General features: G+C 46.5%; 1 protein-coding gene across 10 annotated transcripts in view; it reads left to right on the top strand.

Moving 5' to 3' along the window:
- Window positions 1–23,907, top strand: part of ADD3 (adducin 3) — a 279,712-nt gene that overhangs the window by 80,186 nt on the left and 175,619 nt on the right. For 4 of the 10 annotated variants that reach the window (XM_068258770.1, XM_068258769.1, XM_068258768.1 and 1 more), the window contains 2 exons: window positions 9,102–9,212; window positions 9,706–9,802. The exons of 2 other annotated variants lie outside the window; for them this stretch is intronic. The gene's annotated coding sequence lies outside the window, so the exon portion shown is untranslated. Of the gene's footprint in view, window positions 1–9,101; window positions 9,213–9,705; window positions 9,803–9,957; window positions 9,977–15,228; window positions 15,305–23,907 lie in introns of those variants that run through there. 4 more of the 10 variants (XM_068258767.1, XM_068258774.1, XM_068258766.1 and 1 more) reach the window with 4 other exon arrangements.

Raw genomic sequence — 23,907 nt, 5'->3', positions numbered from 1 at the left:
GATGCGCACAGCAGCGCAATGAAGTCTAAAGTGGACACTGAAAAGTGCAAATCTTACCGAGGCAAAGACATGTGAGAAGGAAGAGCGCAGACCCCCGCTCAGGGCTCATGTACTAATGCTTCTTGACTTAGCTTACCATGTAACTCCAACTGACTCTGCACATACACTGTCTGCTCTGCTAAACTGACTCTGCACATACACTGTCTGCTCCAACTGACTCTGCACATACACTGTCTGCTCCAACTGACTCTGCACATACACTGTCTGCTCCAACTGACTCTGCACATACACTGTCTGCTCCAACTGACTCTGCACATACACTGTCTGCTCCAACTGACTGCACATACACTGTCTGCTCCAACTGACTCTGCACATACACTGTCTGCTCCAACTGACTCTGCACATACACTGTCTGCTCCAACTGACTGCACATACACTGTCTGCTCCAACTGACTCTGCACATACACTGTCTGCTCCAACTGACTCTGCACATACACTGTCTGCTCCAACTGACTGCACATACACTGTCTGCTCCAACTGACTGCACATACACTGTCTGCTCCAACTGACTGCACATACACTGTCTGCTCCAACTGACTCTGCACATACACTGTCTGCTCCAACTGACTGCACATACACTGTCTGCTCCAACTGACTGCACATACACTGTCTGCTCCAACTGACTCTGCACATACACTGTCTGCTCCAACTGACTCTGCACATACACTGTCTGCTCCAACTGACTCTGCACATACACTGTCTGCTCCAACTGACTGCACATACACTGTCTGCTCCAACTGACTGCACATACACTGTCTGCTCCAACTGACTCTGCACATACACTGTCTGCTCCAACTGACTGCACATACACTGTCTGCTCCAACTGACTGCACATACACTGTCTGCTCCAACTGACTCTGCACATACACTGTCTGCTCCAACTGACTGCACATACACTGTCTGCTCCAACTGACTGCACATACACTGTCTGCTCCAACTGACTCTGCACATACACTGTCTGCTCCAACTGACTCTGCACATACACTGTCTGCTCCAACTGACTGCACATACACTGTCTGCTCCAACTGACTGCACATACACTGTCTGCTCCAACTGACTGCACATACACTGTCTGCTCCAACTGACTCTGCACATACACTGTCTGCTCCAACTGACTCTGCACATACACTATCTGACTCCATAGTGACGCTATCTGACTGAGGCCTCTTGCACACTACATGCGATTCCAATTTTTTTATACATACAATTTTTGATTCTGATTACAATACATAGCAGCATGCAGTACGCTTTTTAATAATCGGAATCAAAAATTGGATCAGATAAAAACCAGAATCACATGTAGTGTGCAAGAGGCCCGACTACAAGTCTGCACAGACAGCATGGGACTTCAACTGACACCACCTGATCTCAACTGACTCAGCACTGAGCTCCACACCGCTCTCTGCAATGACACCATTTGAACAGGCTCTGGCAATGGATACGGTGATGTTTGCTGCACAATGTCTTACTGCTTGTGAGGAACACAGCCTTTCAACACAATAAAGCAAAGAGGTCAAGGTGCCCAAAAGTAGATAAAACTAGGTTAAAAACAAATACAATATGAAAATGAAGAAGATGACACCAGGTAAAATACAGAAGTGTGTTTATTTAGACAATTTAGACGTGTTTCGTAGGCCCTTGCCCTTTCCCCAGGCCAATAATCAGGCAAAAGTAATAAAAAAAAGCAGAGCTCTGAGTGCCTCTCAGCACTTACATGAATTACTCAGGGCCACTATAGCGAAATACACAGCGTTTCCCCACATGCGAGCTGGGCGGGGAAACGCTGCCTATTCAGACACCAGTATGCAGTGGTGCTCATCCGGATTCCGGATATCCGAACTACCCATATAATCCGAACTTTTTCCACTATCCGAACTTTGAATAGCAATTTGGATATTTTTTTAAAATCCGAATAGACTATCCGAGCAAACTTGGATTTCCCATCTGAGGTCGGATATACGTTTCGGATCTAGATTGGAAAATTTTAAACTCGGATATCCAACCCGGATCGGATATCTGGGTATCCAGATCTGAATTAGATCCAGATAGTGAAAAGTGGTATCCGAGCAGCACTGCCAGTATGCCGTCCAAATCTCTTGCCGACAAAATTCTGGATGGCAAGCTGAAGTTTTCTGTAGCATCACCCGAATCCCCATAGCCGTCCATGGCACATTTACATTCGGCTGGGTACTCACATCAGTGCAAGTGCCGGCCTGGTGGAAACCGGCCCTTACAGATAAGCCAAGATATTAAACCCACCTGCCTAACATTGTGTAGGTCTACCTTATCTCATCAAAACAACTTGGACTCCACAAGACCTCTGAAGGTGTCTTCTGGTGAAGGAGGCATGTTAACCTATTTTGGTTTCTGGACGTAGAAACTACGTCCAGAAACCATGTGCGCTACCGCGCGCCCCCGCGGCCGATCGCGCGCGTGCACGCGCACTCCCGGCCGCGGATTCGGTAGTCAGGGAATCAATGTATCGGACTATGAAGTCCGATCACTGATTCCTCTCCCCCGCTGAAAAAGCGACAGCTTCTCTCGGAAGCTGCGCCTTTTCTGGCCATTCACTGCCTGATGCGCCACTCTAAGCGTGTGTTACGCTTAGAGTGACGTCATGTAAACAAACTCATGGCCGCCATCTTGTGGCCAAAAAGTAATACTACACCTGAAAATAAAAATGAATTAAAATCAACACACATTTACATTATAAATCTATTGTTTACCCCCCACCCTCCCAAAACTACCCAAATAAAATGTTTACTATAAATAAAAAAAAACATTACAATAAAAAAAAAAAAACATGTAAATATTTACCTAAGGGTCTAAACTTTTTAAATATCAATGTAAAGATGAAATATTTCTATATTTTTTTTATTTTAAACTTGTTAATAGTGATGGATGCAAAATGGAAAAAATGCACCTTTATTTCCAAATAAAATATTGTCGCCATAAATTGTGATAGGGACATAATTTTAACGGTGTAATAACCGGGACATATGGGCATATACAATACGTGAGTTTTAATTATGGAGGCATGTATTATTTTAAAACTATAATGGCTGAAAACTGAGAAATAATGAATTTTTCCATTTTTTTCTTATTCTTCCTGTTAAAATGCGTTTACAGTAAAGTGGCTCTTAGCAAAATGTACCCCCCAAAGAAAGCCTAATTGGTGGCGGAAAAAACAAGATATAGATCAGTTCATTGTGATAAGTAGTGATAAAGTTATAGGCTAATGAATGGGAGGTGAACATTTCTCTCGTGAAAACTACGGAACCTGAATGGGTTAAGGAGCTTCTTGCTCTTCTTCCCACCTTAACCACTTAACGACCGCCTAACGTCCATAGGCGTCGGCGCGTCGTTAGTGGTATAGCATGGAAACGGCCGCTCGATCGAGCGGCCTTTCCATGCTAGTTCACGGAGACTGCCTCCGTGAACAGTGTACGAGCCGCCGATCGCGGCTCGCACGCATAATGTAAACATGCGGGGAAGAATTCCCCGCTGTTTACATCACACGGCGCTGCTGCGCAGCAGCGCCGTGACGTAGATCGGCGATCCCCGGCCTCTGATTGACTGGGGATCGCCGCATTCTGATTCGCTGGCATTGACTCTAGGCGGCTGCCCATAGGAGGAAGGGGAGGGACGGAAGGGGACAGAGGAGGAAATTCGCTGCGGAGGGGGGCTTTGAGGAGCCCCCCGCCGAACGAACAGAGCCGGCGGCGATCAGACCCCCCCAGCAGGACATCCCCCTAATGGGGAAAAAAGGGGGTAAGTCTAATCGCCCAGCCTCCTTGCTGATCTGTGCTGTGGGCTGTAGAGCCCACGCTGCACAGATCAGCGAAATCACCCCTGGTCCTTAAGTGGTTAGCTGTCAGCCATACTATCTCAGAAAAAAACACATATATATCAGTAGATAAATACTTGCTCTACTTACATAACATACAGTATGTATTGCACTGTCCACATTTTGATTTTAGTGATTGTTCTATAGTAAAAAAAAAAAAAAAGAGAAAATCCTTCTTAGCATTTCCCATTTTAACTGTGGCTATGTTGAAGCCAACCCTGATGTAATTTCCTCCCTTACTATCCTCTGCCTGATTGTGTATGCATTGCCCACCCTCCACTATAGAAAGTGCATTGTCTCAGCATGAGAAATATTGGTCAATATGAGAGGAACAGAGGTGTGGGAGGGGAAAACAGGAGGGAAAGAGGCTTCAGCCAATCAGGCTGCATTAGTTAGTCTGAAGGGAAAGTAGAGAAGCAAAAAAGGACAACCCAGCATGCTCTGCAACTTCCTTTGTGCGGCAGATGTACCAAATAAGAGTCAGGTAAACTGGGGAATGATCATTAACCAACCAGAAAAGTAATAGTGATTTTAACTTTTGGATTGCCTGGTTAGCATTCTTATTACTTGTTTACCAGATAAAAATAAAAAATAGATTTTTGATTTTATGCCCGATAGTTACACTTAAAGAATGACTGACTAAGAGGTGTATTGAACCTCTATACATACTAACAGTACAAGGCAGCAGGCAATGAGGCACTGTGTCACCTCCATTTCCGGATGTGAACTGAAGGGTTCATAGCGGAAGGTGACATCAGTTGTTTGCAGTTGTTTCTCTGAAGTAAAAGTTTTCCTCCAGGCAGTTTCGGTTCAGGAGAAATTCTGAAAACAACAACAATCTGTTCTGCACTGTCACATTGTCACACACCTTCCTTTCTGTTTGCAGTCAGCCTGTAGTCTGTGCACCTTACAAAAGAGGATGCAGAGGTGTGACCTTCTTCTGCAGCCAAATCACTAAAGGGATCCCTGCCTCCATTTCTATGATTAAAAAATTAAAGTAAAATGTAAGGCTTACTAGGGGCTTGATTCACTAAGACAAATAGCATGCCTTATCAGAGTTAACACGTCTTATCAGAGTTAACATGCCTTATCAGAGTTAACATGCCTTATCAGAGTAACATAATGGCCTCGATTCATAAAAGTGCTGTCGGTAAGGTAACGTCGAGCGGGGAAACACCGCTGTCGGTATTTCAGCCTTCTGGGTGGTAATTCATAAAAATGTTTCTAGTTGTGACAGGCGTGCGGAGATATTCCGCTGTAGGCAGGCGTTAGGCTGTCGGGAGACATGCGGAAACAGGAGAAGCAGGCGGAGTCCTTCCGTGCGGTGTTCTCTCTGCAGCTGCTTGGGAGGTCTGTCCCATTCACTGCACTGTATTCCGCACGCTTCTCGCCACATCAGAGGTAGCGGTAATACCCGTCCGCATACCGCTACCTCTAATCTTTATGAATTGACTACTTGTTACTTTTGTTATGATAATCACCGCGCAAGGCGGTGATTTATCACTCTGCTCGCGAATGTCGGCTTTTCATGCGGAAAAACCCTTTATGAATACAGATTTTGCTGTGTGGTCGGTAAAGTGAGCCGTTTTCAGCATATCCGCATGCGGAAATGCTTTATGAATCGAGGCCATGAGCGCTACAAACTTATGCCTACTAATTGGCAATGACGATAGCGCCACTCGTCCTGCCGTGAGCCCCTGCAGGTCCAATCACTTTAAAGGACATTATCCCCGCACTTTGATTGGCCCAATAGGCTGCCTGACAAGTTTCCTGTCAAGTGACAGGCAGCCTATTGGGCCAATCAAAGTGTGGGGCATAAGGCGTGTTGACTCTGATAAGGAGTGTCAACTCTGATAAGGCATGCTGTTTGTCTTACTGAATCAAGCCCTTCCTTTATGAGTAATGGTTTTGAAAGTGCAATCCAAAGCAACCCATCATTATTCACTTTAAAGGGCAACTGAAGCGAGAGGGATATGGAGGCTTCATATTTATTTCCATTTAAGCAATACCAGTTGGCTGGCTGTCCTGCTGACCCTCTGCCTCTAATACTTTTAGCCATAGACCCTGAACAAGTATGCAGCAGTTCAGGTGTTTTGTCAGATCTGATCTGCATGCTTGTTTCTGGTGTGATTCAGTCACTGATGCAGCCAAATAGATCAGCAGGGCTGCCAGGCAACTGGTATTGTTTAAAAGGAAACAAATATAGCAGCCTTCATATTCTTCTCACTTCAGTTGTCCTTTAAATCAAGATACTTAACTATGAGAGGGGAGGCTCTGGATACCTTAGAGCAGTGATGGCTAACCGCGGTGCTACAAATCCCATCATGTCTCTGCCTCCCCGAGTTATGCTTAGTGCTGTCAGAGTATTGCAATGCCTCATGGGATTTGTAGTTCCACCACAGCTGCAGTGCTAAGGTTAGCCATCACTGCCTTAGAGCCTGCCCATTCCTCTCTCCGTCCCATTGTCCCAGTGCCATTCCCCCGTTGAATTTATTTGCTCTGCTAGGTTGAATACCTCTTTGACACTTCCTGGGCAGACTTCGGCCCCTCCACCCCAAAGTCCTCCAATATACTCCATGAAACCCTTACAAATTCCAGTGATGTTGTCATACTGGGACTTCCAGGTATCCATTATCTTCTGGAGGTGGGCCACCATGTCATCACAGCAGACCAGCCTCAGTTTGACACTTCACGGTGACTGAAAACGGGGAATGGCTGTTACAGCCGATGACCTCTCCTGATGGGGAGGCATGAATGTGGCAAGTGATTTAGCAAGGGAGTGAAGATGTGATGTGGAAACAATGTGGGGTATCTGGGAGTGCTGTCTTGGGGGAGGAGTTGGGAAAGTTGCAGAGACAAAATTTTGGTTCAGTGGCTGACTGGTGAGATCACATGGCCTCAAATTTGGTGAGTATAAGGTGGGGGTGCACAGTAAGGTTAGCTTTTTTTTGGAGGGGGGGGGGGTGTATAGGTAAAAGGAAATACATGGAAATGTGTTTAATATACTGCTGAATCTGTTGCACAACTAGCCATATAGCACCTTCTTTTCTGATTTGGTTTTTTGGTTTTATATGACATTTCATGTTGTAACATGTCTCATTTCCTTCCTCAGGGTTAAGATTTTATTTAGCGATACATTTTGACTTGTGCAAGTTTTTATTTATATCATTCTTGTACAGTCAGGCCTCTTTTACACAGAAATTTAGGCAGTCGTTTGCCAAGAGCATTTCCTACCATGAACCCGTTGTATTACCACTGGGAAAATAAGCATCGTAGGATTCTAGAGGACAACTTCACATGGTGCAGGGGTCATGGACCCTTGAAGATAAAACAGGTGGGCTGGGACTCCATAGGGAAAACGTGCTTGAGAGTTAAAGAGTAGAGCAAGTTCAGCAACAGGATGTCAGGTCAGGGTAAGCAACAGGACCAGTAGTTAGACAGGCAGAGGTCAGCAGTAAATTGGGTAGTCAGCCAGGCAGAGTTCAGCAATAAGGCATCTTTCAGACAGATACGAAAGGAAAACCGAGAGACCACGATAGTGTAGTATGTTATAAAACAAATGTTGAGTAATTAAGGTGAATAATATATACTCACAAACGTGAGTTACCTTTTAGGCAACCACTATATTGGCAGGTAGGGAAATGACCTGACCCCACTCACGTTAAGAAGTCACTCTAGATCGGATAAAGGGGGTTACACCCCTCCACCAAGGGTTGACTATATTATGAACTGTAGGGTGGAACAGAGGGGCCAGTACCAGTATAAAATGAATTAACATGAAATGTATTCACAGAGGCGCTTGGCTTCCTAACATACCTAATATACTTTTGCTCCAGTTATTGCCTGATGAAGCAGGATTGTACCTGTGAAATGCATTTCACTGTGGAGTATTTGAATAAAGCTACTTGTTGACAAAAATCAACAAAATCGTGTTTACTGATTGGGGAGGAAAGTTCACCACTAACTACATTCTTAAAGTGAACCTCCAGACTAAAAATCTACTTAGCAGCACTGAAAAGGCTTGGTGTTTCTTTAATAGTTGCACAGCAACTATTTGTTTCTCTTATCCAAAACTCATTTTTAACTGCACAGAAGAAAACTGCCCGGGCATTTTCCCCCTCATGCTGTGCAAAGCATGATGGGATTTCTGATATTGTTGTTCTTGTTCTGCTGTTTTGGTGCAATTTTTTTTCTTGAATTTGAGATTTGAAGCCTAGCGTGTGCAGCTGGGAGGTGTGATCAGGACACAGGGCAGTTGGAACTGTGTCTCATGCTCCCTGTCACCTCCTTTCAACCAAAAAGATGACTGCCCCCATGAACAAGATGGCTGCCCCCATGAAATCACAAACATTTGCCTGTTCTTTTAAAACCGGGTGGGTAAGAGATTATATTACCTATCTATTTTAATTAATATAGCTAATGTAACTTAATGACAGTATGTTTGTTTAGGCTGAAGTTCCCCTTTAAATGGTTTTTAATACATTTGCTACTTGTACTAGTGCCTCAGTCCCAACCTACAGTTCTTTCAGACGGATAGCTGAGCTGCGCGCTTGTCAAGCGGTTCAGCGACCCGTCTATCACCAACAAACGCCAGTGACGGTACTGAGTGCTAACTAATGCCGGACTGGTGCAAGAGAGCAGCTGATAGTCAACCGCCCATCAGCTGTCCATCTGAAAGAAGCATAAAGGTGACCATGACATTTTTTATATATTTTTTTTTTCCGTTTGAGAACAACAATCAATTTTTTATTACGGTAACTGCAACATTGGTAAATTCAGACCATGCAAGTATGTTCAATCTTTACGCAATTATGAAGAGACTTTCAAGAAAAATCAAACACTCCAACTCCAACAATCAACTTGAATAAAAAGAAAACCTTTTTACTCTTCTGAATAACCAATCGTTTTTACTGAATTAATTTAAAATCTTATTTTTTTTTTTATTGTATTATTTTTTACAATATTGACCTTTAGTCAGATAATCAGAAGGTGGGTAACAAAACCCTCTTCTCTTGTTTTCAGTCCCTCCTCTTCTCAGTCCCGCCTCTTCCCCTCACCTAAATTATTTGCCTTCCTGTCAGAGGCGTAACTAGGTGGAGGGAGGAGCTCCTGCGACTGCAGGGGGGCCCAGAGGTGTGTGTGTGTGCGGGGGAAGGGGGGCAACTACTAACCTTCCCTTTCTCTTATACTCCAGATCAGGTGTTTTGTGGTTACACTTGTTATGAGTGAGAAGATCCTGATGGCCACGCTTGTCTTATGGTCCTTGTAAGATGGGCCCTCAGGCTGTGAGGATCACCAAGAAAAGGTAGTGGAAGGATTGTAAACATTAAGGGGGCCCCAGCAAAGTTTTGCTGGGCCCCCCCCGTGATTTGTAGTTGTGCCTCTTGTGGATGTTTCTCATCCTTTCCCCATTCCTTTATCCCGGCTTTTTCTTTCCTCCTTTCCTTTCTATTTTTTCCCACCTCCATCCTTCTTATTTATCTCCTCTCATCTTCCCCTTTCTCTATTCATCTGTAGGGATCAATGGTATGCAAAATTTCCGGAGTTTTTGCAAATGGATTTATATTTATACCGTATGTAAATATATGTAGCTTGAAAATGGACCAATCAAGTCCCACCCAGGTTTAAAACGATAGGTCCTTTTTTTAAACTGCATATATTTGCATAAAAATGTACATAAATTTACGGTAAATAAACTTGGGAAAATGTGCATATCCTTCATCTTCCCTATTCATCAGGAGTACGTTATAGATTGGATTGCTTCCTATTATTTACTGTTATTTATTCACTTTTTTTAGGCATTACCATCTTAGTTCTGCAACTGGAACTGTGCTCCAGAGGAAGTGAATCCTGTTCACGAAACTCCTTGCATTGATCCAAATCTGCATGGAAGCTGTAAGGCTATTGATTGGTTTCTGTAGTGGAAAAAATAATTTTAGTTTAGCAAAACCCCAGTGGAAAAATTGTTGGTTGCCTTTCACAGTTTAAATGACGTGCTAGTATATGATGTGGTGCCCAAGTTATGCATGTGTAAGCTATACACATATTGTAACTACTGTACTATGAAAGGTATGTGCATGGCTTATATTTTATGGCTCATAACAAACAAGTTCCTGTTATTTTATGAAGTGCTATTAATAACAGCTATGTTTATCCTATTCACACTAGCAACCTTATAATTTTAAAGTCACCTCCGAAGTGTTTTTTTTTTTTTAATTTAAATTATATACTGAATAAATAAGGATGTCGGAGTCATATTGTAAATATCATTTAAGCAACCCTGAAGCACGAAGAAAAACAAAAGACTTAAAGGTATCCTTAAGCCTACAAAAAAAAAAATCAGTTTTACTCACCTGGGGTTTCTACCGCCCCCTGCAGCTGTACGGTGCCATCGCAGTCACAATCGGATCCTCCTGTCCCCCGCCGCCAGCTACTGTCACTTTCGGCCGGCAGGCTTACTGCGCCTGCACAGGCCCTCTACGAGCATTCCCATCCGCAATGGCACCCTGCGCAGGATGCTATTGTGGACAGGAAGGAGTAGAAGTCTACGCATGGCCAGGCCTGTCGGGTGAAAGTGAAAGTAGCTGGCGGCGGGGGACAGGAGTATCCGATCGTGACTGCAAGGACAGCTGCAGGTGGCTGGTAGAATCCCCAGGTAAGTAAAACTGATTTTTTTTTTCTTGGCTTAAGTGTCTCTTTAGGCTAAATACTCACCTAACGATGGACTGGGGAACCTCACAGTGACTGCTCCCAACGAACGAGATTCCCCGATCCATCTTCCTGCCCGTGGGAACATGCAACGTTACATGGCGGAGCAAATGAGAGTTCCTTGAGCGGGATTCGTCGGGGATGTTAAAGATCCAATGTGATGGTCATTATCGCAAAGCGCCATTTGCTAAATTGTGTGTCTGTATCCACCTTGCGAAATTGCAGAATCAGTCGCTCGTTGCTAGAAAAAAAATCACTGGTCATCGGAAGAATCGCGGACAAAATCACGAGGTGGGTACGAGCCTGTAGATACTCATCTAAGAAGAGAGAAGGCTCATTTGAAGTAGATGGTTTCAGCTCTCCATGCCGAAGCTGGGCGCCGCCATAGCAGTAATACTATGGTGCGCAGGGCGCGTAAGGGTAATTCGAGGTTCTGGCAATTGCTAGATCCTGGATTACTTCTCCCTCTGAGTTGCTACAACTCAGAGTGGGAATAGTACCGTAGATTCCAGCATATAGGATGACTGGGCGTACAAGATGACCCCCTAACTTTTCTAGTTAGAATATAGAGTTTGGGATATAATCGCCGTAGAAGACTATCCCCACCTCTTCCAACGCACACAAAATAAAAATTAAAAAATATTATATACTGATGCTATGTATGAACAGATACAGGTGCTGTACTGTATGTGGTACCCAGTATATAACACTATATAGGCGATTGACTGGTTGGATTGGTCAGCTCTCCCTAGGTGGATTGGTCAGCTCTCCTTGTCTACCTGTTTATCAGAGCGGTATGGAAGAATAGATTACGCTGTGCCCATAAAACACGCCTCCGTCACCCATCTGGCCCACCCTAGTATCCTATTTACCTCCTTCTCTGCCTCTCAGATCTCGCACGTGTGCACCTGCACTGCTTCACTACAGTCCTCAGCAGAGAGAGTTGGTAACAGGATAGGGCGTATCACCCGGCATCAATGACATGACCCCTGACTTTTCAGAAGATTGTCAAGGGTTAAAAAGTAGTCTTATATGCCAGAATACATGTAATGCCGCTAGGAATTTGAGCTGTAGCAAGGTGAGCCGTCATTCGTCTCACTCTGTGCTCATCTCACTGATGGCGCACCTATACGTATCCCATAGAGCCTTCCATTCCTCTCTGTATCTCCTCGCTCCCTTGCTGTCCTCCAATGAAATGAATTAATATATATAAAAACACTGCGCTAACATAGTGTCCAAAGCAGTGGTGCGCTAATCCAAAATCTAACAATACACAACTCACAGCGGACATATGAAGTCCAGTATGAACCTCAAACCTAGACTTGAGGCTGGGATGCGCGTACGTGGAACGCACAGAGTGAAATTGAGTTCAGGGTGGTGCTTGGCAACGAGAGCCCAGCGGGACAGTGCAGCTGAGAGCCTGCCAGACGTCCCACCATCGGGGTTGAGCCCACAAAAAACTCAGCGCTACTTTTTAAAGTCATGAGCATGTGAGTGTTCCAGCATCATTTTAATAAATTGTTTTATATGGTTTACACTATGGAGCCTATTGGTTTATTTTGAGGTGCTTTTGGGTATGAAGCCAGTGCTGAGCAGTGAAGAGGACCTGTGGTGTTTGTGATAGGCAGAGGGAGCCCTTGATTTCCCTGAAAGCACTGAAGACCCAATCTTGCAGAGGGTCAACATATAGCGGTGAGCGCTCCATCTTGAGGGTGTGGTGGTGGTACACATGCTACAAGGCTATCTGCATCACGGACTGTGACAGCTTGTCAAGGGATAACCTCAGACTTATAAAGTCTGGGGTTGAGGCTCATATTGGACTTCATATGTGCGATTTGACTTATATTATGTAGTGAAATTATTTGAACTGCAGGTTGAATAAGTGTTTTGCCCTCCTCGAGCATCCTTCGGAGGTACTCCCCAGTACTTCTGATGATGAGCGATCCACTCTACACTCATGCGAGTCTGTGCTCAAGCATGCACAGTATGGATGAGTCCATCTTCAGAGGCACTCAGGGATGTGAGTGCTTCCAAAGCCCTCCAAGGAGTCTTGAAGATGCCAATTTTGAACATGGGACAGCAGGGGAAGTAGGAGATGGAGAGAGGGCTGGGGAGGATCGATGGGATTCATAGCCTTCTTTCCAGGGGTGTAACTAGAAATGACCAGGCCTCCCTGCAAAAATGTGGATGCCGTTTTGGGGGGCAGGAGAGGTCGCAATATGAGGGGAGAGCATTGGCCACACATCGACGGGGGACCCCCCTCACCTCAGGCTCTCCCCTCAGCGCTCCCCCTCCAGTATCAATCCGTGGCTGCAGGCAGGAAGGTGAGGGAGGGTGATGCCACGCTGATGCATGGCCAATGCTCTCCCATCATGCTGTGACCCCTCCTGCTCCCCAAAACGGCCCTGAGTGGGCCCCCCCTCCCCCCGCGGCAACATGGCTTGCAGCCCATATTGTTATGCCACTGCTTCTTTCTACTATCAACATTCTTTATGTTAGGCTGCTTTAAAGTGATCCTGAGCCGTAGATCAGGTAAAAAAAAAAAAAAAAAGTTACCTAAAGAGAGGAAAGCCTCATGATTCTATTGAGGGTTCCCTCCATGCCCTGATGTCCCCACTTTCTGAGCCTGGCCTCCCTCCACCTCGGGGCCACACTCCTCTCCTGTTACAAGCATTGCCTACAGTAGCTGCGCAAGCGCAGCCACACATGTGCAGTAGCACGAACGGCTCAGGTTTATTGCACATAGGTCTATCTTCTTGACTTTATTGCACATAGGTGGGCATTATCGCACGGCTACTGCGCGAATGCGCTGATGGATTAGGAGGTGCGCGGTCCTGATATGATTGGATACAATGCCTTGCTACCAATCCTCAGAAGGACCACGCTCAGCGAAGGGGGTCTTCAGGGCACTGAGGGAAGCCTCAATAGGATTCTGAGGCTTCCCTCTCTTTAGGTATGTATCTCATTTTGTACCCAAGCTTCGGCTTGGGTACACTTTAAATATAACTAATACTCTTCACCGGAGTTCCCTAACCCTGTCCCTTGGGGCTCACCAACAGTACATGTTTTGGAGGAAGCCACACGTAAACACAGGTCGGGCAATTAGTATCTCAGCAGTGCTGATAGACTACCTCTGCAGATTTTCACAAAACATGCAATGTTGGTGGGCATTGAGGCCAGGGTCAGGAAACACTGCTCTGTACCCTTGGAGAGGCTTCCCCTTGGAGAGGGTACTTTTTTCACTTACAGGTGTTCTTTAAAGGGAGAAGCCGAAAGACGGCTCTTTCAGTGCTAGGTAATCTCGGGAAATGTAATAAATATATTCTCCTACCGCTTAGCTGATTTCTTCCTTTGGTCGAGTAATTTGAAGTCCATCAATTTCTGGGATCCGAATTACAGTAATGTTATCGTAATCTAGGCTGCGTACGTATGTACGCGTCGCCAGTGAGTTGGGCGCAGGGCGAGCCATTCAGTATGACATCACTGCTATGGCTTGCCTAGTTTCGGTGCTGGCGTCGAAAATAACCTTTGATCAGGCAGTGGGACCCTGAGCAGTGGGGAAAAAAATGAAATCTAGACTTACCTCCAGCCCAACATAGGCCACAAGGTCCCTCGGTGTCCTCCGGGTCCCCTCCGTGGACCCACTGGCGGCTCCCTAAACCTGGGGACTTTGGCTGAAGACGTGCATGTGGCACGTCCAGGCACCCAGCAAGTCGTCCGGCCTGTCGTCATATGGGTCCTGCACATGCGCAAGACCCTTATGTTGATGAACATGATGATGTGCCAGGTGCCTGGAAGGCACATGCGCAATTTTGGCCCATGTTGCGCAACTACCGGAGCTGCATACCTCCTAACATTTTGAGATGAGAAAGAGGGATACTTAAGCCCCACCCCTGATCACGCCCCCTGCCATACCCCTAGTCACACATACCTCAAAGATTTCATATGAAAAAATTTTTGTTTTAGAATTCAAACCACACTGGTCCTTTCTGTCCTGGTTCATTTTCCTTCATAATATTTTAAATTAGTAATATATTAATGTAAAGGATGGGAATAAAGTTTAGAGTCAAACATTTTTTTAGTAGATATATATATATATATACATAGAAAGGGGGAGCTATGGAGCTGCCAGTGGGACCATGGAGGGGACCCAGAAGTCACCGAGGGACCTGTGAGTGTGGGGGGGGGGGAAGAAAAACACCAGGTAAGTCCAGATTTCCTTCTTTCCCCTCTGCTTAGGGTCCATTTAATAATTCCTTTGAAAAGATAGTGATCAAGCAGTGAACAAAAATGGGTTCATTAGTCAATGGGTCAAATCAGTCAAACGGAGGAGGCCGACCACTGTGAAAACTAGCAGAGAAGGGGTTATCAATCAAGTCTCAATCGGTAAGGAAGGGGTAAATGTGCGTCAACCAGCACGGAAAGGGTTACCTACAGTCACGTGTTCGGGAGAGAAGTTAGCGGGATTTATCAGAGGACGGTGGGCGGGGTCAGAGCGATTTATGGCGGCCGCTGTGGACTATGGGAGTTGCAGTCTCCGTGCCGTGGCTTCGGGATTGGGTCCTGCTGCGGCCAATGGATTGCACCGCCTCCCAGAGGTGTGACGCTTAAGGGGGCGGGGTTGTCCAGGCAGAGATCAGAGCGGAGTGGGGAGAGCGCTGGATGCGGCACGGTGAGAAGAAGCTGCATGTATGGATATGTTTCTATTATCTACAGTGCTGAATGTATGTGTTGGTTGTATAACTGTATATACATGGAAGCTGTGCGCGGAGCTATGCGGTGCAGGGGAGCAGTGTGGCTGGGGATACGTGGTGCAGGGCTGCTGCAAGCACAGGGCTGTGTGGTACAGGGTGGGCTGCGCACCTGGGGCTTTGTGGTACAGGGTGGGTTCTTCGACCTGGGGGTGTGGGCTGCAAGGTGTGGGGTGTACTGTGTGCCTGGGGTTGCGTGGGGTGGGGTGGGCTGCGCGCCTGCGTGGTGCGTGGTGGGCTGCGTGCCTGGGGTTGCGCGGTGCGTGGTGGGCTGCGCGCCTGGGGTTGCGTGGTGGGCTGCGCGCCTGGGGTTGCGCGGTGCGGGGTGGGTTGCGTGCCTCGGGTTGCGCGGTGTGGGGTGGGCTGCGCGCCCGGGGTTGTGCGCGGGGTGTGCTGTGCAAGTGGGGTTGCGGGGTGTGCTGTGCGCCTGGGGTTGCGGGGTGTGCTGTGCGCCTGGGGTTGCGTGGTGTGGGGTGGGCTGTGCGTCTGGGGTTGCGCGGTGGGCTGCGCGCCTGGGGTTGCGCGGGGTGGGCTGCGCGCCCGGGGTTGTGTGTGGGGTGTGCTGTGTGCCCGGGGTTGCGCGGGGTGGGCTGTGCTGTGCGCCCGTGGTTGCGCGATGTGGTGCGGGCTGTGTGCCCGGGGTTGCGCAGTATGGGCTGGGGTGGGCTGTGCACCTGGATTTTTGCTGAGCGGGGTGGGCTGTGTGCCTGGGTTTACAAGGTGTGGGCTGTGCGCCCGGGTTTCCACGGTGTGGGCTGGACTGTGTGCACGGGGTCACATGATGTGGTCTAGTAGGCTGTGTGCCCTGGGGTCTCATGGCGTGGAGTCGGCTGGGTGGCACGAGGTAGGCTGTGCGCCTGGGGTTGTGCGGCACCGTCTATGGGCCTGGGGTTGCATGATGTGGGGCGCACAGCCCACCCTGTGCTCTCCCCTCACGCAGCCCACTTCTGCCACACAAACCCAGGCACAATGTGCCCCAGTAGTGCTGTGTAACGCTCAGGAACATTCTCTCCTAGAGCAGTCTATAAGAGAGAGCTGTGTTCCTGGGGGTTGTGTGACACTAGGAGGGAGCATTGTGCCCAGGATTTTTCTCTGGGTTGTGTGGCACTAGTGGGGTGGGGCCCAGAGTTTTCCCTGGTTTGTGTGGCACTAGTGGGGTGCAGTATGCCCAGAGTTGTGTAGCATGATGGGGCAGTGATGTCTCCACGATTGTGTGGTGGGGAGGGATCAATTCTGTAGATAAATCTTGGGTCCCTCCAAACAAAATGTTTTTTTTTTTTTTTTTTTAAAGGGTTCTCCCTCTGTGCACACCCCCTTACCTACAGTGACTACCATAACAATACCTGCATTGGAGAGGGTTCCTTGTAGGGTTGGCTGGGATTATCCTGCTTCCCCAAATAACTGCAGGGGTTATTAACTGAAGCAGTGTGTCAGGGGTATGCACTGTACAAGGATACTGAATTGCTATGTGATTTGACTGCTGATTGTCTAGGCACTGGAGTGGTTTTGAGGCGTGTTCTCTTTGGTTGGGGTGACAGCTGTGGTGGGACAGAGGTAGCACGGTTTGAGCTCTGGATGCGTGTGCAGCAAATACTAATGCTCGATTCCCCCAGTGTATTCCCTACACACTGCCACACTCTCTGATGTTTTGGGTGAGGAGTCAGTTCTGCAGTGTTGGTCTGGTTTAGGTCTGTAGATCTCTCGGTGCAGCATCATATGACTGCGCTGCAGCAAGTACTGTGGCTTGCTTCTGCAGATTGCATTGCTTCACTGAAGAGGTCTGGGTCCTGTAGGGGCTTGTGATGCAGTGTTGGGGAGGCCTTCTTTATTCCTCCTCACTCAGGGTGACCTTTGAAAGTGTCTGTGATTCTGGGTGACCCTTCCATGACTCGAGGTGTAGTATGATACACCTGGTTAAGTTGTGACACACGAGATGGTTTTTCTTCTTCAGACTAGTGCTTGGTGTCTCCTTGGCATTCTGATGTCATTCTACAATCTGATATGACACCTTTGTTGAGGTTTGCATTACAGAGGCATAACAAATCTATCCATGCTTGCTGTGGTTTTTTTTTTTTTTTTATGACTTGCTTATTGTATTTTAAGCTTGAACTTAAAGGGTTCACCTTTAGTTTCATTGTGCAGTATCGCCAATCATCTTTAGATATTTTCTTATGACTGGTCCTACCCAGCTCCGTCCCACAAAATGGTATCTTAGGCCTGGTGCACACCAAGCGGTTTTTGAAGCGATCCACAAACCGCTTCCACCTAGGAAAACACTTGGCTAATGTATTTCAACGGGATGGTGCACACCGGCGGTTTGCAGAAGCGTTTCTGCCTCAATGTAAAGTATAGGAAAAGCTCAAACCGCTCTGGAAGATGCTAGATCAGAGCGGTTTTCCAGGCGTTTTTGTTACAGAAGCTGTTCAGTAACAGCTTTTACTGTAACAATATTTGTAATCTACTACACAAAATGCGCTCCAAAAAACGCCAGGCATGTTTAGAAAACGTCTCTAAACATGCCTAGAATAGCTCTGAAATCTGCTCCAAAAACTTCTAGAATTTTGGTGTGCACTGGGCCAATCTCTGGATCCTCCCTCCTGCTGATTATGTTTTGGGAACTTTTACATGGAAGCATGGAGGCGTGGGGTACTATTCCAGTAGGCAGCTGTAGAGCCCTTAAGATGTAATAGAAAGTCTTGGATGGTTCTTGCTATGATGGGGGGCTGATTTGTGCAGATTCTGTCTTAGCTGTGGGTGGTTCCGACATCTTATACTCTGTGGGGCAATAAAGGTACGTCAGGCCCAGTGCACACCAAAACCGCTAGCAGATCCTCAAAACACTAAAGGTTTTTGGAGCAGATTTCAGAGCGATTCTAGGCATGTTTTGAAAGTTTTTCTAAACATAGCTAGCGTTTTTGGAGCATTTTTGTGTAGCAGATTACAAGTATTATTACAGTAAAGCTGTTACTGAACAGCTTATGTAACAAAAACGCTTGGAAAACCGCTCTGATCTAGCGTTTTCCAGAGCGGTTTGCGTTTTTCCTATACTTTGAGGCAGAAACGCTTTTGCAAACGTGCAGCAGGAGGCACGTTTGCGGTTTGCTAAAAAAACCTCAAGCCGCTGGTGTGCACCATCCTATTGAAATACATTAGCCAAGCGTTTTCACAGGCGGATGCAGTTGGCGAATCGGATGCTAAAACCGCTCGGTGTGCGCTGGGCCTCAAAGACCTGGGGAGTGGAGAATTGCACTTTGAGATCTGGGGGCAAGTGATCTGTCTACTTCCAGTATTTGCTTGTCTTATACCTACATATTTGCATATTTGTATTGCATCGTGTTGCATTCTTAATCGTATGTCTGTTTTGTTTTTTTTTCTTTTAAATCCTGTTTTATTGGGTTATGTAAAGGGAACATCTGGTTTGAAGCATTTTTGTTCCAGTGGACGTTTTTCTAAATGAAATTTTGGATATTTCCCCATTTGTTCATCATTTAGTCTTATTCCTGTCTTATGAAAATGTAGCTTAGTTAGGTTTTTATTTCTGTATGTATCCCTGTTTGAAAGGAGGCCCTGCAGGAGAGGGTGAGCTGAAACCCCAAATTTCCCAGGTTCCGCCAGGAGATAGGCATACATGCCCCATGGGAGGTGGGGGCTCAATAAGCATTTCCTGAATGAGTCTGTCAAATCTAGGAGCAAATATAAAGTATTGAAGAACTAGCTTGATGGCAGAAGAGAACTCAATGTAAAAGTTTTGAAGTGACCTTTGGTTGCTCGGCCTCTGGAATTGGCCGGAAATCCCATGATGGGACATTTGTTCTGGGGACAGTTACATTCCCTTTTGAGGAGACTTCTGTTAGGGCTGGTTCAGACGGGCGTTTTTGTGGCGTTTAACGCAGCGTTTCAGACGCAGCGTTTTTTGGGATCTACTGCCATCCCATGCAAGTGAATGGGAGCGTTTAGAGCTGGCTTTTGCAGGCTTTCATGAAAGCCTGGCAGTAGATCCCAGCGTTGCGTCTAGTCTCAAAAGCAACATGCTGCTTTCAGAGGCCGTAAACGCGAGGAAACAATAGCAGAGACCAGAACTGCTAGCCTTGAACACTTTTCAAAAGCTAGCTTTTAAACGCTGGCGTTTGAACGCAATGCCAAGAAAAAGCTCAGCAGACGCCCGTGTGAACCAGCCCTTACCGTCTCAACAAGGGCAGGCATGGCATTAAAACTTTGTTGGATCAGACATCTCCTCATTCTAGTAAAAAGAAAAAAAACCTTTTGGTTAAAGTATTGCTGCATGTCTTTGCTGGTGATTTGTGGGCCAAACACTTGATGTCCAATTTGACTTTGCATGCCAAGAGATGGAAAATGGAATTTAGCTGCCAGTCTGTCCAGCACAGGAGTCGGAAGGGAATTTTAAGCAGCTTTGTTGACAACAGAGAAACTCAAACGTTGGGTACCAGCTGTCATTTTTAGAGTACCTTGGAATTTTTTTCCAGTCCTGTTTCGGAGTCAGTACTATTTAGCTATATATTGTTTCCACCAATGGCTGACATAGAAGACCACTCTACCACTACGACTGAAGGAAACGGAGGTGCCAGTGTGCTTAATTGCAAGAAGTGCCAAACTTTGGAACTTTTTTCTTCTTTGTTAATGGAAATGCCTCCCTAAATTTTCCTGTTGGCTGCAGTCTTGTAGGCTGTACAGGCTGTCCAACTTTGCTTTACTGCTATCTACTATCTTTTGGTTAGATGGTCAGTGACATGCAAATAATTCCAACTACTACTCAAAGAAATGCAAATGGATTTCCATTAAGATGCATTTCCTGCCAGTTTCCCACAGGAAATAATCAGTCCAATTTCATTGGTCAGCCAGTTTCATTAACAAGAAAACAGTGGAAAGTCAACTTGGTCAGCTGGAAAGTCTAGTGCACACACCAGACCTTGGCTGAGATGAGCCGTCAGGGCTGTCTCTGCCAAACATCTACTGTTTCTTCTACAGCGCCCATAGCCTCCTCTAATGTGCCATGAGAGATCTTACTGGCAGATCGTCTTGGCCAAGGGCACTGTTCTCCTTCTCTCCATACAGTCCCATTGGTTGTCACGTTGTTGGGCTCACCCATAGCAACAGAACTCTTCTCCTCCGAATTGTCACCTGAGCCCTTCAACTTTTAGGCTCAGTTCACATGGGCTTCAGGGATGTCTTATTTAGCCAATACTAAATACTTTTCTACAACCGGGCAACAGAAAGTGTTTTTCTGTTCCTGTCGGTCAGTTGTCAAATTTTGAGCCCCCGGCCTATGGGGGCACGGAAGTGCCAATAGTAGATATAGATCAGGTGTAGCTTTTACACAAATGGAAAAGGCCGGTACCGTCGTTTTTTAAAGGACAACCGAGGTAACATGAGACATGTGTACGCGTATATACCGGTATACAGTCCCAAGCACACAAATAACTAGGCTGTGTTCCTTTTTATTCTTTTTCTGCCTGAAAGAGTTATAAAATCAGGTATGCAAGTGACCATTTCTGTCTGGCTCAGACTATAGCATAACCCTAATTGATAAGTAATTACAGCCATAAAATACTTTCCTGTAATGCTGCATACACACTTGAGATAAAAGTCTCTGGAAAATGAAAGATCACAGACCAATTTTACCCCATTCCATGTAGTATGAGAGCCATACCTTCACAGTCTTTTCTATGGAGCTGAACTCCCCATCAGATAAAATCTTTGCAAGATGCTGCACACAGAGATGCCCGTACACATTCAAAAGATCATTATCTGCAAAAGATCTCTTCCTGCAATAGATCCATTCCTGCAAAATGCATTTATAGTCTATGAGATCTGCAGATCACCATACACACCTTGTTTAACAGGCAATCATCTGCAGATCATCTGCAGATCAGATCCACCAGGATGGATTTTCAGATCTGCAGATGATTGCCAGATATGCAGATGAAGTCTGTTAAACAAGGTGTGTATGAGGATCTGCAGATCTCATAGACTATGAATGCATTTTGCAGGAATGGATCTATTGCAGGAAGAGATCGTTTGCAGATAATGATCTTTTGAGTGTGTACGGGCATCTTTGTGTGCAGCATCTTGCAAAGATTTTATCTGATGGGGAGTTTAGCTCCATAGAAAAGACTGTGTAGGTATGGCTCTCATACTACATGGAAGGGGGTAAAATTGGTCTGTGATCTTGCCTTTTCCAGAGACTTTTATCTCAAGTGTGTATGCAGCATTAGTAAATGGCTTCTGAGAGCAGAAAAGAGATGAAAAGAGTCAATAATTCAAAGATTTGGGCTCTGGCATACTTCAATGAAGGTCACTGAGCAAAGACCATGAAACAGTAAAAACTTAAAAACTAGATTTAAATATAAAAGAGAACTTATATCCAAAAAAGTCATTTTTAGGAGGAGGAAGGATACAATTGTTTTTCTCATCAGTTTATTTTCACCTCGGGTGTCCTTTAACCACCCTGGCGTTCTGATTAAATCGCCAGGGTGGCTGCGGGAGGGTTTTTTTTAAATAAAAAAAAAACACTATTTCATGCAGCCAACTGAAAGTTGGCTGCATGAAAGCCCACTAGAGGGCGCTCCGGAGGCGGTCTTCCGATCGCCTCCGGCGCCCAGAATAAACAAGGAAGGCCGCAATGAGCGGCCTTCCTTGTTTTGCTTATATCGTCGCCATAGCGACGAGCGGAGTGACGTCATCGACGTCAGCCGACGTCCTGACGTCAGCCACCTCCGATCCAGCCCTTAGCGCTGGCCGGAACTTTTTGTTCCGGCTACGCTGGGCTCAGGCGGCTGGGGGGACCCTCTTTCGCCGCTGCTCGCGGCGAATCGGCGGCGATCAGGCAGCACACGCGGCTGGCAAAGTGCCGGCTGCGTGTGCTGCTTTTTATTTGATTAAAATCGGCCCAGCAGGGCCTGAGCGGCGACCTCCGGCGGTGTTGGACGAGCTCAGCTCGTCCAGACCGCTCAGGTGGTTAAGAAGCGCTTTCATGCACTTGAATGGACATAGCTTGAACGCCGCAACAGCTTCATTTAACACTTGTGTGAACTGGTCCTTAGGGAGCATTGGCTAACACTAAAGAGAGTCTGAAGCGAGAATAAATCTAGCTTCAGACCTCATAGATAGCAGGGGCATGTGTGCCCCTGCTAAAACGCCGCTATCCCACGGCTTAACGGGGGTCCCTTTACCCCCAAATCCCCTCCGTACAGCGGGGGAGCGCTTCCTGGTTGGGGCAGGGCTAACCGCCGCAGCTCTGCCTCAAGCGTGTCTATCAGACGCGTACCTCCGCCTCTCCCCGCCCCCTCTCAGTCTTCCTTCACTGAGAGGGGCGGGGGAGAGGCGGCGATGCGTGTCTGATAGACGCGCTGAGAGGCAGGGCTGCAGCCGTTAGCCCTGCCTCCAGGAAGAGCAACATTTACGACCAAGTTGGTCGTTGATTTTGCAGGGGGGGGGGGGGGGGTTGGGGGTGAAGGGACCCCTGTTTAGCCGCGGGATAGCGGCGTATTAGCAGGGGCTCACATGCCCCTGCTAACTATGAGCTCTGAAGCGAGATTTATTCCGGCCCCATGAAAAGAATAAAATAATTTATACAGTATCACTCACACACACACTTTTAGTGCTTTTATGTAATAAAGATTTTTGGCCTCTCGTTTACATATTTGACTTGTTGGCTGCCTGGAGGGCAGTTCCTTTAGAAACGGTTTATATTAAAAGATCTGTGACTGATGTGCACCAAATTACTTCAATTGACTTAGCAAAGTTGTGTCAATGCCTTCTCTGCGACCTTCCTCCAAGCCTCAAGTTGTTTGTACCACCGAGAAATTTCAGTTTCTATTGTGAAACTGTTGCTGGAACATCGGTCTGGTACAACTGCTCTTCTCAGGAAGGGTGGAGGCTGTTTTTCCTCTGGACTGTCATAAAATATTTGTCTGCTATCCTCCCCTGTGTAAAATCCAAAGAAGTTTTGTGTTAGCCGGTAACCTTTTGTCTGACTGCTCAGAGCACTCTCTTCCAGAAAGGCGGAGTCCGTGCAACTTTTATAAAGTTATTGATAGTTCATAAAAAATTTGAGCACGCTTAAGTCTTCTCTCTCAGAGAATGTGATGGTGCTGGTGGATGGTGGGGAGGTAGCGAGACCCTCCCAAGCTGAGATCATTGTTTGGGATCTGTCAAGTTCTGTCTTTAGGGGCTCTCAGTGTTTCTGGTAGATGAGGGGAGAAATATTTGGGAGGGTTGGGGATGGAGAGATGTGTTTTTCATTTATTGCAGAATTCACAAGAGGCTGAAAAGGAGGCTTTGCTTCCTGCCCGCTGACTTGCTCATAAAGGAACGTATAGGCAAAGACCTTTGTGAGGCAGGGTGGATGAGTAATATGGAATTAAGGAGCTAGTTTAATCCAGCAACTAACTGGAATCCTTTTTTGTAACTACTTTCACTGATCTGTTAGGTGCTCACTTAAAGTTCTTAAAGTACTTCTTATTAGTGGTGGAGGGGTTGAAATAGGGCCACAGGCAGAATCTTCAAAAGTTCAGTTTTGTA

Source organism: Hyperolius riggenbachi, chromosome 10 (genome assembly GCF_040937935.1).
Source record: "Hyperolius riggenbachi isolate aHypRig1 chromosome 10, aHypRig1.pri, whole genome shotgun sequence".
NCBI classification, from domain to species: Eukaryota; Metazoa; Chordata; class Amphibia; order Anura; family Hyperoliidae; genus Hyperolius; species Hyperolius riggenbachi.
This window is presented reverse-complemented; position numbering and strand designations above follow the sequence as displayed.